The sequence below is a fragment of the Rhipicephalus sanguineus genome, chromosome 1 (assembly GCF_013339695.2).
Source record: "Rhipicephalus sanguineus isolate Rsan-2018 chromosome 1, BIME_Rsan_1.4, whole genome shotgun sequence".
NCBI classification, from domain to species: domain Eukaryota; kingdom Metazoa; phylum Arthropoda; class Arachnida; order Ixodida; family Ixodidae; genus Rhipicephalus; species Rhipicephalus sanguineus.
The window spans coordinates 77,018,256-77,031,734 of NC_051176.1; the positions used below are offsets into that span (position 1 = coordinate 77,018,256).

Below are 13,479 nucleotides of genomic sequence, written 5' to 3' on the forward strand. Positions count from 1 at the left end.
CCGAACGTGTGCAAAAGAAAATCCAAATTTAAGTACTTCTTATTCCCAAACCTTGCCTCCAGAATAATATCATTATCCATTGAAGCAATAAAGTCATGAATGCCCTGTCTCCATTGTGGCCAGTATTGTTGCTTTAATTTCTATGAAATGAGAACAGGAGGCCTGCAGACGGTAAACATAACTTTTATTTTGCTGGAAACAAAACTTGCCCTGTAACATTTTCTTTTGCCCTGTAAGCATTGAAAAAAATATAACCACTAAATAAAAAAGAAACAGGAGTTTTGTGCAATACAGTCAGTTTGTCACTGAGCCTTTGAACGTAAATATTTTGCATCATATGCAACCCAACAGGGCAGATTTTTTAAATTGTAGATTCACCGTAAATAACAAAAACAAATGTAATATTTTAGAGTGACCATTGGTGGGAAAACAAAATTATTTCCATAAATAGAGATGCAGTTCTCATTCATGGCTAATAATACAAATGAGGGAAGAAGGCCTATCAGACTAAGAAATTGACACACTGGAATAAGTATCTTTTACAGGCATAGGAAAATGCACACACCAGACTTACACACAATTGTTGAAGTTATCGCATTGTGGTGTTGTCTCTCTTACATCCTTGTTTGCTAGCGCTGAATGTTTTCGAGTTCCGTTAGCCAACACGCCCAAAAATGGCAATGCTAAAACACCAGACTAATTTCAGCTAGTTGCAGTTAGCATCATGATGCCGCACACACTTCTGTGAAGTTACTCCTTGGACTTAATCTAAGTCCAAACTAGATAGTAATTCCTCGCCTCAAGATTCCAATGAATCTAATTCCGATTTGGCACTTGGGCAGTAGTCAGCATTGGAGGGAACACTGCTTGACTTGTTAGCAGCAGAGCAACCAACGTGCACATCCATAGCCTAACTGCTGTGTAAGTGATTGCATGCAACAAAATTATGGTTGTGTGCCCATCAAAAAAAAAACCAAACGAGTAAGAAACTTCCTGCAGTCCATCTTTTTGCCAAGCAATAAGTTTTTGTAAGTATATCAAGAAACAAAATGCAGGCATGGCAGTATCGTTTGTATTGAGTGGCATCGTTTGTATATCCAAGTGCCAGCCAGTGAACAGCTGTCATCACACCCTTGTAAGCAATAAATGAGCAAGCATCAAGTGCTCATCCTCTTAGAGATAAGCAAACCAGATGGCATCAGCTTTTGTGGCTACCAATTGCACATCTGTGAGGCAGATTTGCAAGCAATAGCCAATGCGCTCGCCTATACAAACCTTGAAATCAAAACCGAAGGTCGATAGTGTAAAAAGAATGCCTTGTATCGCCAAAGCGTGGCAGCACTTGTGGAACAACGAAGACAGAAAAAATTGGTGTGCTTTTAAACGTACAGACAGCGCCATTAATATAAGTCATCCAGACTTGTTCACGGCACCACATATACACCTTTGACACATGAAGGGCTAATGATCTAGTATTCTGCTAGGAATTAAGCTACACATAAACAATAGTGGTGTGCAATATACAGTCGAATCCACATATATCGAACTCGCTAAAAAACGGGAATTAGTTCTATATCACATAATTCGATATAAAATTTTAATAGAAGTTACCATATTTTCAATGCAAATTTTGGTGCACAAGTTGGCTTCACATCACTGCTTAACGATAATGTAAGGTAGGCGACTTGCGGCAATATGCAGGGATTTTTTTTAGTTTTTATTTTTCCGCTGTTTGTAGTTAGAGATAAGTGTTGTATGCAGGCGAGTAAATATGGTATCAATGTAAACAGTGACTCAAAATCTTCATACTGTAGAATGGATAGGGCGCAAACAGGGGCGCCAGTGAAAGACGAAGACGAGGACGGTTGTTGGTGCTCGTGCTTGCTCCGTTTCGGACTGCTGGTCGCTGAACCTGTGCTATTTATTTATTAAACGCCTCACGGACTCAACGCTAAACGCGTACCATCAAGTGGTGGAGAGTGCTGGTTCTCTTTTGCACCCTGGAACTCCGTAACCGGACTCTACCTTCCCTGTCAACCATGCCCGACGACGTCGCACAGCAGAATGCTGCCACACCCCCAGCTCCTCGCTGTCCCGGTATTCTAAGGGAGCGCGACCCATTCATCTTCAGCGGTACTGATGAGCAGGACGTCGAAGATTGGCTCTCTTCGTACGAAAGAGTGAGTGTCAACAACAAGTGGGACGATAACGACAAACTCGGCCGCGTCCAGTTCTACCTGAGAGGAGTCGCGGAACTCTGGTTTAACAACCATGAGGCTGAGATTACCACCTGGGCCTCTTTCAAAGCGACTTTCGCGGACGTATTCGGCCCGACCGACAGTGCGCAAGCTCCGCGCAGAGCAGCGCTTGCGTGATCGCGCCCAACTGTCTGGAGAGTGTTTCACTTCCTATATTGAGGACGTCGTAGGCCTCTGCCGCCGCTTCAATCCTGCCATGTCCGAGGCTGACAAAGTCAAGCATATCATGAAAGGCATCGAGGACGATGCGTTCCACATGCTTGTGGCCAAAAACCCTCAAACAGTCACGGACGTCATTCAGCACTGCCAGAGCTACGACGAGTTGCGAAAGCAGCGCATCTCCACACGCCGTCCTAGCTTCGACACGACCAGTACGTCAGCACTCACCGTTGGCGCCATCTCTCCGGACCCGACGGTATTGACGCAACAAATCAAGCAGTTCATCCGAGAAGAAGTTGCACGACAACTGTCTCTTGCACCCTTTGTCCCAGGCAATGCTCATGGGATCCCCTCGTCGCTGCGACAAACCATTGAGGAGCAAGTATCCGAAGCCCTTCCGCCTACGCACCAGCCGCCGTCTGTATCCGCGCCCTTGACCTACGCTGACGTCGCGAGAAGGCAGTCACATGCGCTGCCACACGGCACGGACTCTGCTCACTCCTCAAGTGCATTCTACTCAACGCAGACGCCGGCAGGCCCGCCCGTTCCACTTTATCGTCGTCCTGTCACCCCTCCTCATAATCCTTGGCGCACAACGGACAACCGACCAATATGTTACTACTGCTGTCTACCCGGCCATGTCGAGCGTTTCTGCCGCCGCCGCGTTGCCCGTCCAGGTACCGTTGACGCAAGTTACAGCTACGTCCGTCCAGAGCCACCACAGCCGATGCCCTCCCACGCAACTTCGGACACCTCTTCATCCAACCGCCGAGCTTTCAACTCCCGTCGATCGCCGTCCCCGCGCCGACGTTCGCTTTCGCCAATGATTCGTCGCCCCTCGCCCGTCCAAACGGAAAACTGACCATCGCAGTTCCGGAGGCAAGAACTGCGCCGCTGTCGAAATTTACAAGACCTCGTTCTCAACCTGCTAACGAAATAACTGTCTTCATTGAAGGTGTTTCCGTGCAGGCCTTAGTCGATACGGGAGCTGCTGTGTCTGTGTTGAGCGAAGCAATGTGCCGCAAGTTAAAAAAAATTACGATTCCGCTTTCTGGTCTTTCTCTCCGTACGGCAACCGCACATCCCATACAACCTTCCGTGACGTGCACGGCTCGGCTACTCATTCAGGACGTTTTGTATGTCGTCGAATTCGTCGTCTTTCCACACTGCTCGCACGACGTTATATTGGGCTGGGACTTCCTTTCCACACATCATGCCATCGTTGACTGTGCCCGTGCCGAACTAGAATTATCAGCGATCTCCGACATCGATTCTGGCAAGTCACCTTTCCCTCGTGTCGTCGTCGCCGCGGACACGGACATCCCACCTATGTCTTCTGTTCGGGTACCGATCTCCTGCGACTATGCTTTCTCTAGCGCCATGTTCACACCGTCAGGAGCATTCACTTCTCGTAAGAAGTTCATTCTCCCCTTTGCTCTTGTCACGATCGAAGACTCCTGCTCAAGCATTTATGTCACGAACCTGCTTTCGGTCGCAGCCACAGTATTCCGCGGAGAATGTATAGGGCGTCTTGAGGAGATTGATTCTGTTTGCGCCAGCCAACTGCTCGATCGCACAACAAGCCTCCAGGTCGCCAGCGTTGATCTCGTTACCACGTCCAACACATCTTCCCTAGACGCTTTCCTTCCATCAATTGATTCGGACCTTCCTATTGCTCAACGCACCCAACTCTTGAAGCTTCTCGACCGCTTTCGGACGTCTTTCGACTACAAGCAAACCAGTTTGGGTCGAACGTCTGCCATCGTCCATCATATGGACACCGGGAGCCATGCACCCCTGCGTCAGCGTCCATACCGGGTCTCTCACGCTGAACGCCGAGTTATTGATGACCAGGTGACTGATATGCTTAGTCGTGGCGTTATACAGCCGTCCCACAGTCCTTGGGCCTCCCCGGTGGTACTTGTGAAAAAGAAGGACGGTAGCATCCGATTCTGTGTTGATTATAGGCGCCTTAACAGGATCACACGCAAAGATGTCTATCCGCTCCCCAGAATCGATGACGCGCTCGACTGTTTGCAAGGCGCGGAGTTCTTTTCTTCACTGGACCTTCGATCGGGGTACTGGCAGGTACCTATAGATGAAGCTGACCGCCCAAAAACTGCGTTCGTAACTCCTGACGGCCTGTATGAGTTCAACGTGATGCCGTTTGGCCTTTGCAACGCCCCCGCCACCTTCGAGCGTCTTATGGACAACATCCTTCGAGGTCTCAAGTGGAACACGTGCCTTTGTTATCTGGACGACGTCGTAGTTTTTTCAAAGGACTTCGACACCCATCTTCTGCGCCTCGCAAGTGTCCTGGAATGCCTCACACAGGCTGGTCTACAACTCAATATGAAGAAGTGTCACTTCGCCGCCAGGAAGCTCACCATCTTGGGACATGTTGTCAGCAAGGACGGCATTCTACCCGACCCTGCAAAGCTCCGCGCTGTCGCCGAGTTTCCCAAGCCGTCGACCCTGAAAGAACTCCGCAGCTTCATAGGCCTATGCTCATATTTTCGACGATTCGTTCGTGATTTCGCATCCATAATGGCCCCTTTAACACGCCTACTTTCTGACAGCCAAGGTGTCATGGCATGGTCTTCCGCTTGCGACGCCGCATTTGCGAAATTACGTCATCTACTGACATCGCCACCGATTCTCCGTCACTTTGACCCAGACGCCCCTACCGAAATCCACACGGACGCCAGTGGAGTCGGCCTTGGCGCTATTCTTGCTCCACGCAAGTCTGGCTTCGACGAGTACGTTGTTTCTTACGCAAGTCGCACTCTCACCAGAGCTGAAGAAAATTATTCGGTCACGGAGAAAGAATGTCTAGCCATCGTTTGGGCAATTACAAATTTAGACCTTACGTCCATGGCCGCCCATTTGATGTCGTGACTGATCACCACGCCCTCTGCTGGTTATCTTCACTGAAAGACCCATCTGGTCGTCTAGCTCGATGGGCATTACGTCTCCAAGAATACGACATCCGCGTCGTCTACAGGTCAGGCCGTAGACATTCAGATGCCGACGCTCTTTCTCGCTCTCCCCTTCCCCATGACTGTGGCAACGGGTCTGTTTCCAGCTACGATTCTGCGGCCCTTATACACGCTGACATGCCTTCTGAGCAGCGTCAGGATCCTTGGATAGTCTCTTTAATGGAGTTCCTATCTAAGCCCTCACCACGTACCGCCACTCGCTCGCTGCGGCGCACAGCTCGACATTTCACCATCCGCGATGGGCTCCTATACCGCCGCAACTATCTATCTGATGGTCGCAAGTGGTTGTTGGTGATTCCTCGCCACCTCCGTGCCGATATCTGTGCCTCCTTTCACGCGGATCCCAATGCGGCCACGCTGGTGTAATCAAAACCTATGCACGCCTCCGGCTGCGGTACTACTGGCGTGGCATGTACCGCTTCGTCCGCCAATACGTGCGTTCATGCTCCAAGTGTCAGCGCCGGAAGAGCCCCCCACGTATAGTCACTGGACCGCTCCAGCCGTTGCCTTGTCCCTCCCGGCCTTTTGATCGCATCGGAATTGATTTGTACGGCCCCCTTCCGTACACGCCAGACGGGAACCGCTGGGTGATCGTCGCTATCGATCATCTGACACGCTACGCTGAGACTGCCGCGCTGCCAGAGGCCACATCACGTGAAGTCGGCTTATTCATACTTCACCAACTTGTTCTTCGCCACGGCGCGCCTCGCGAGCTACTCAGCGACCGCGGACGCACGTTCCTGTCTGATGCCGTACAAGCCCTCCTCCGTGAATGCAACGTTGTGCACCGGACAACCAGCGCCTACCATCCACAAACCAACGGAATGACTGAGCGCTTTAACCGCACACTAGGCGACATGCTGTCCATGTACGTCTCCGCTGACCACACCAACTGGGACCGCATACTACCCTTTGTTACGTACGCTTACAATAGCGCTACTCAGTCTACGACAGGATTTTCTCCCTTCTTTCTTCTTTACGGCCGCGAACCTTCCTCATTTATGGACACCATTCTTCTGTCACCGCCCGACGCTCAGAGTCCACAACTCTATCTGAAGTCGCCACCTACGCCGAGGAATGCAGGCAGCTCGCACGTTCCTTAACCGCACAAGACCAAGCACGCCAAAGGACCTCCATGACGCAAACCTGCCTCCCCAGTCATATTCGCCTTGAACATTGGTGGGCTTCGCGTTCCCTCCTCTGCTCCTGGCCTTTCCACAAAGCTACTGCAGAAGTATGAAGGCCCCTACCGCGTCCTAAGTCAAGCCTCTCCCGTCAACTATGTTGTCGAGCCCGTTCAACCATCCGCAGACCGGCGCCGCCGTGGCCGTGAGATTGTTCACGTCGACCGACTGAAGCCCGCATTACGACCCACCAGTCGTCCCTGTTCCTTAAGTCGCCAGGATGCTCCTTTTCTGCGGGGGAGTGATTTGTAGAATGGATAGGGCGCAAACAGGGGCGCCAGTGAAAGACGAAGACGAGGACGGTTGTTGGTGCTCGTGCTTGCTCCGTTTCGGACTGCTGGTCGCCTGAACCTGTGCTATTTATTTATTAAACGCCTCACGGACTCAACGCTAACGCGTACCATCAATACGAAGTTGTGCGTGCTCCTCGTGGGCCGGAAGCGTCTAGTCTGCCTTGGCCCTAATGTTGGCGTTGTTTTTCATTAGCATACTAAGCGTGCTTCTCTGGATGCTGTACGCAGCGGCGACGTAAGACTTGTTTTCCCCAAGTTCGACTGTATGATTATCGCCAGCTTTGCGGAGAACAACCAGGTTCTTCCATTTTACGGCAGCCACTGCGTTAAGACAGGGAGTTGAAAGGCGAACGGCGACCCCACCCGACTGCCACAACAAGGAACCATGCAAGAAAGCACATGATGGCAAGCTATAGTTCTACTCTCTCTGCCTGGCGCCCTCCTAATCAAACCGCTCGCGCTCACCTCTCCCAAAAGGCTGAAGACCTTTTGTGGGACATAAAGGCACCAGCTGCACAGTGAATCGAGAGACACAATTCACCTTTATGCAACCAAAAGGCGATCGCAGCAAGCACTAACCGGTAGGCATAGATGAGCCACACGGCTCGACGCTGTAGGTCAGCGAAACACATTAGGAACAATGAGACTTGGTCAGGATCCATTGCAACTACGTTTTAACCATTAGTGCACTTAAAGTGGGTATGTATTAACAAGGTCTTACTGTATTAGTGCATTGTGCTGAAACAGTGATAGCTGCAAGCTTAAGCCCAAGGCCAGAGGTCAGGTGACCTTGAGTTTTAAGCAAGAGGCCAGACCTACTGTAGCAATATCAGCAGTTTAATTTGATTTTTTTTTCTTCCTTTCTGTATGCGCCATATGACTGGTTATGCTTATGTTATGAAACAAGAAGGTCCACTTCTACATATACATAGCACATGCTGCTGTACTTTTATGAAAAATCAAGAGACTCAATGCTGCTTATGCTGAAGGGAGTGGGAGTCCAGCTCACACGGTATATCAAGCATGTATAACAAACCCATAATAGCTTGTATTGTAAGTGCCAGTTATACATGGGAGTATAACTGCAGAACTGCTTTTTCAGTCACACTGTACTGTCATGGAAGTTTAGTTCTTCTCACTGTATTTGCCAGAAGCTGATTTAATGGGTCCTGATGTAATCAGTAAACATTTGAAACGCAAATAACAAGGACACAAAAAAAATACAAGATGACAAACACACATCTCGTGTCTTCTTTTGTGCCCACGTTATCTGCGCTACACAATCATTACTGATGCCAAAACCAACAGGCCCAACAGCCACAATCCTGTTAAAAATATTGTCTATTTTTAACACAAGCAGTCTTTACACATTGTTTATTATTACTGGAGATATAAGCAAATCAAATGTTGTGATGTCACGTGAACAAGACAGCTATCATCCAGGCAGCAGAAGCTCTAGACCATTCCCTTGACTGCACCTGCTAGGAAACTTACTCCTCTGCTTTTTTCCAGCCTTGGAGCCAAGGGCACATGTAATGCTTAGGTTACCACTCTTCCCACGCCCCTTCCCCCGACTGCACCCCCTATTGAGTCATTACTGCGTATTTATGTCTTCATCAACCAAAATCAGGCAGATGCCCTCATCCCTATGACCGGGAGTGCTCGTCATATACAAGACACTAGTGCTAGATTCTCTCTGTTGGCAAAGCTTACATGTTCGAATAAGAGACATTAAGAAAAGTCTTGGATGAATGGATATGTAAGCTTTGCTAACAGATATCAAAGCCACACATAGCCTCTGCTCAAAGCAAGAAGTATATGACAGCTTGACGAGTTTCAATTTATCGAGAAGCTTTGCTGAATCGCATGCAGGCAGTGCTGTATGTCACGATTTTTCCGATGAGCGTGCACTCATTACTTTTCACAATGATATTGGCTTCATCTCAACAGCATGTAAGTTTTTATAACAAAGAGAAAGTTTAATGGTAAATAGAGAGGTGAGCCAGCAACAGGCTTGGCATGCGAATGCAGGTGTAGTCTCTTTTGCCAAAAATTTCTCATCGCATTGTCAGATGTGTAAAACAGGGCACTCTATATCTTGTCAAAGTGCACTGAACCAGAATCAGCATCTGCATTCGTCTCACACAGGCAGACCATTAGTATTATGGCAGAGGGCACTTGAGTCAATCTAAATAAAATGTGCATTCAGAGCTCATCCAAATGACAAGAGGAAAACTCGAAGTAATTGCAGTAGCTTTACAGATCCGCTTACTCGAATATGCAGCATGTAACGCATTTTTTCCTCAACAATTTGCTGTACTTTTTAAACACTGTTCACACTAACTGTGTTATAATTTACTGTGAGCCTCCTTAACTTATGTCACAATGTCTTCTGCTGTATGAAAACATACTAACTTCAAAAAGCTTATTTCTAAATATTTATAGAAAAGATCATAACTATTTATTTAGTTATTTAGTACGTACTGCGGATGCAGACTGAGGCCTATGCACAGAGGGTCCAAAGTGAAGCAAATGCATGGACAAGGAAGGCCAAAAAAAAAATCTCAATAATCTGTCAGTAACATGACGTAATGAAACAAACTGAAGAATTTAAGTCCGCAAGATCTGAAGATGAAGAGTAATACTTGAATGTGCCTGTTAAACAAATCAGTGTGTGATGTATTTGAGGCTGTTATTGAATATATCTGGTTTCCAGTGGTCTTGTATATGGGTCTTGCTACTAGTAGGAAGCTGACAAAAGAATCCTAATAAGGTAGCAAATTGGGCGAGTTGGAATACACTCATGATGGCCAAGGCAAAACAAGACACAGGAATGGAATAAAGTACCTACATGACACAAGTGCAGTCGTGTACATGACACCAGCGCTTGTGTCATGACCTTTCTTCTAGTCCTGTGTCTTGTTTGCGCTGGCCATCGTGAGAAGAGAATTCTAGCTGCAACTTCTTGCTGCACAGTACCATACGTCGGCAAACTCACTCACGAGTCAACTCACTAGGCACTCAGACTCTGATCGAGCCATGAGTCCGGGTGAGGAATATCTGGTGCATTTGAGTCTGAGGAGTACGGTTGAGAAGAATTTTAGTGAGTCTGAGTGAGTTCGGTTGAGGAAACTTTGGTGTTCTGTGTCCGAGTAAGCCCTAAGCGCAAAAGATATTTCTTGAGTGAGTCTGAGTGAGCTCCACATTTTTTATTGACCTATGGTTCTATCTACTCAACTTCAGCTTTACTATGGCCTTATGTCAGCTCACATTTATACTCACGTCTAATCACGTCTACTCACACATACTTCAACGCACTAGCGTTCATACGTCGGCTCAATATTTATTGATCAGAGGCGCGAGTTTTGACCTCCTGACGCCCTAAACGTGCTCAGCTGTAGCACAGCATAACAAGGTCTTTAAAATTTATGTATGCACTACCATCATAATCAGGCCATCCTCTGCCTTATTGTAGCAATACACTGCAGGACAGAGCCCTCTCACTCTGAACTCCAACTGTCTCTGTACTTTCGGAACTGACATAGTGTCTATGACTTTTCAAGGGAAGTATTGCAGAGAGAAAGAAAAGATTGCCTCTGGGAAGAATGGCAAAGGCAAGAGGAACTACTGGCTCACTTTCCTAGCACAAAGTGGCTAGGAGTCTATAAGATCATTTTTCACTCTGCCATACCTTTGTACTGCCCTCTTTTTTCTGTAAGCTTTTTGTTTTTCCATGAGCCACCAAATTACATTGATTCTTGCAGGCTATCTCAAGGCACCTCACCTCGTGCACTGCTGCCACCCCCACATAAAGCATCTCATCGTCTTGGGAGTCTCTGTTGCCCACAGGCACCACAGAAGCCGGCAGGTCACCAGCTGCTCGACCTGGACGAAAGTCCTCGGGTCTACATCATCTGGAATCCGGTGACCAGTGGGTTGCCACCAGACTCTTCTTCATCACTAATGAGCAGAGAAGCCAGATGGGTAAGCTTGTTATTTGGCTGGCTTGGAATGCTCAGTGACAGCTGCAACAAACTATGTATACAAATTAAATCAGTGTTAATTGCTCTTTATTTATTTACAGTACAAAAAAGAGCCCTAGGGGCTCTAAGGATTCTGAAGTTCCATATACCAGACAACTAACCTGCAAGCAAAATAATAAGCTGGAAGCAAATAAAGCTGTAACTGATTAAAGCACACATACATGCCCACACCCGCACAGCACTACCAGTAAGGCAGCAAAAGTTTTTGCCGCCATTTCCCAAGTGTGCAAGTTTAAAAAGGTATTTCACATGATTCACAAAAAACTATGGTATGGCAGGTTATGTACTGAATCTGCTATGCCATTTTTATCTTATGTCAGAAGTACAGTCTACACAAGAAAGTTTTAGTTCACTAAAGAACAACAGAACTCTTTCTCACAAGCTGCTAACCAGCTCAAACTTGACAGGCTGATTTGCATTTCAATGCTCTTTCAAAGGCTATAACAGATATGGTAGTGAACGCAAACTTGGGTGTGATTATGCACTGCTCTCAGCAGATGAGAATTTTTGCAACCAGTTTCACCACCACTCAGCTCGCACGCAGACACTCAAATGCAGTTGGTGAAACCAATCAAAATGTGCAGGGTGTTCACCTGGCACTTTCTTGTCAAGTGCAGTGGTCAGCAGCACCCCCATCAGCATCACGCTCTTCTAAAAGGAGCTAAAGCTTGCATCACCGTCTGGTACAAAGTCATCAACATTGTGGACTGCCATGGTTGAAGAGCTCATTGGTGGCGGTGCATGAACATCAGCTTGCACCACGCGAAACAGATGTAAGAAAAAGTCACTGCGTTAATTAACTGCATTTGTTGCGACTTACTTACTATTCACTGTAAGGGGTAAGTTACAGGCATGCACAAGTGAAATAAATGAATAATTTCTGCTTAAAATTGGCTGAGAGATTTGTCAAAGTTCAATGACGGTATAGTCAGTGACTAATTCTTGATACATAGAACTTTTCAGAAAGTTCAATTATTTCGACTTCTCTAGCACTGACAGAGAAATGAAATTTGAAGCACCATATGAGATTTCATTCATTCACTGGACACCGCCTGCATGCCACATCGCAGATATTGCTGTCACAGATTATGCTAATCATCAAAAGTTATCCTTGTGGTTTATTATCTTTTATGGCCAAAATTTTTGTCTCACCAAGTATGTTGGGGAGTTAAGCATTAATTATCAGTTGGGCATCAATGATCAGTAGCAGACACTATTTGTTAAAGGAGTTTACAGTACTAACATTACCCAGATAACAGTGGCTATTCACCTGTGCCTACATTCCGAATGCTTGTTCAGGGAAGTTTTCTGAGCAGCATTTATTAGGCACTGTTTAAAAGAAATGTTCTGAAGTTGCAATTTCAGAGGGCATCAGAGCCAGTGCCTTGGTTGTATTGGCTGAATAAAGACAAGTCATGTGTTGCCACTTGATGATCATCATAACACCTGAGCTCACTTATACTTTTTCCACCCCTATCATACTTCAAGAGCAACTCTCAAATCCAGTCAACGTATGCTGTCAAAATAAGGGGTTAAATAACTAGCAGCAAATGAAGAAACACATTAGCTCTTGCACTGTTCTTTTCTAAGATGGCAAAAGCTCCAAAACCATGAAGCAGGACAGGGTGCATGAGGAGCACTAAAGAAACCAGAGGTCCACATGGAACTAGTCCACAGCAAGTTTGCATTCTAGGAAAAGGTTTCACAACTTAGTCCTTTGGTTATTTTTTTTTCCTCGTAGAAAATATTGTAGGCCAAATATGGGGGTAGAAGCATCAGCAGTCACTATTCAGGGGCGCCTCTAAATGTGGTGTAAATGGCTGAAAATTCGACAAGCTAATGTTGAAGATTCTTATGAATGGCCTGCAAAATTAAAAAAAAAAGAAAAGCTGTTTCATTAACAGCGCACACTTCTGTCCGAGCACGAGTGCGGTCACCTTTAAACAAAATTTTATAACTAGAATTTATTACAAAGAATAAGATCGAATTTCAAATGTGCACTTACAAAGCTTACAAAGAGAAAAGTACTTTACACTTTGTAGTACAGTAGAACCCCGCTGATACGTTTTGAAGGGACCGTAGGAAATAAAGTAAGAGACGGGAAACGTAAGAGCCGAAAACAGGAAAAACGGCAAAATATTTAGTGGTACAGAATTTTATTTCAATTCTTAAGAGCAGCACGAAAATTGGCGCGCTCAGCCGCGATCTAGTCGATAGAAACGCGGAGCTTAGGACGGCCTTATCCACAGAAATGAATCAAGTTATGTGATTTTTTTAACACCAAACAGCTGTAGGCATGAAAGAACTAAGCACACGCAATCACGACCGGCGCGGCGAGTCCGACGGCGAACGCACGCACGACCATGGAGCTCCAACCAGCTCGAACTCCTCCCGTTCTCCGACAATAACGATGATGATGAGTCTACGCCAACGTGATGGCAGAAGTGAAGGCCAATCTCGAGGCCTTGCTTTCGCAAGCAATTACGTCATACACGCCATGTTTGTGCAGTGCAAATCTCAGAGCTATGCTTTGTCAATAGTAA

At 46.7% G+C, this 13,479-nt stretch overlaps 1 protein-coding gene across 3 annotated transcripts in view; it reads right to left on the reverse strand.

The window, feature by feature from the left end:
- LOC119393175 (rab-like protein 6) overlaps positions 1-13,479 on the reverse strand; it is a 113,200-nt gene that overhangs the window by 18,771 nt on the left and 80,950 nt on the right. The gene's annotated exons all lie outside the window — the stretch shown is intronic.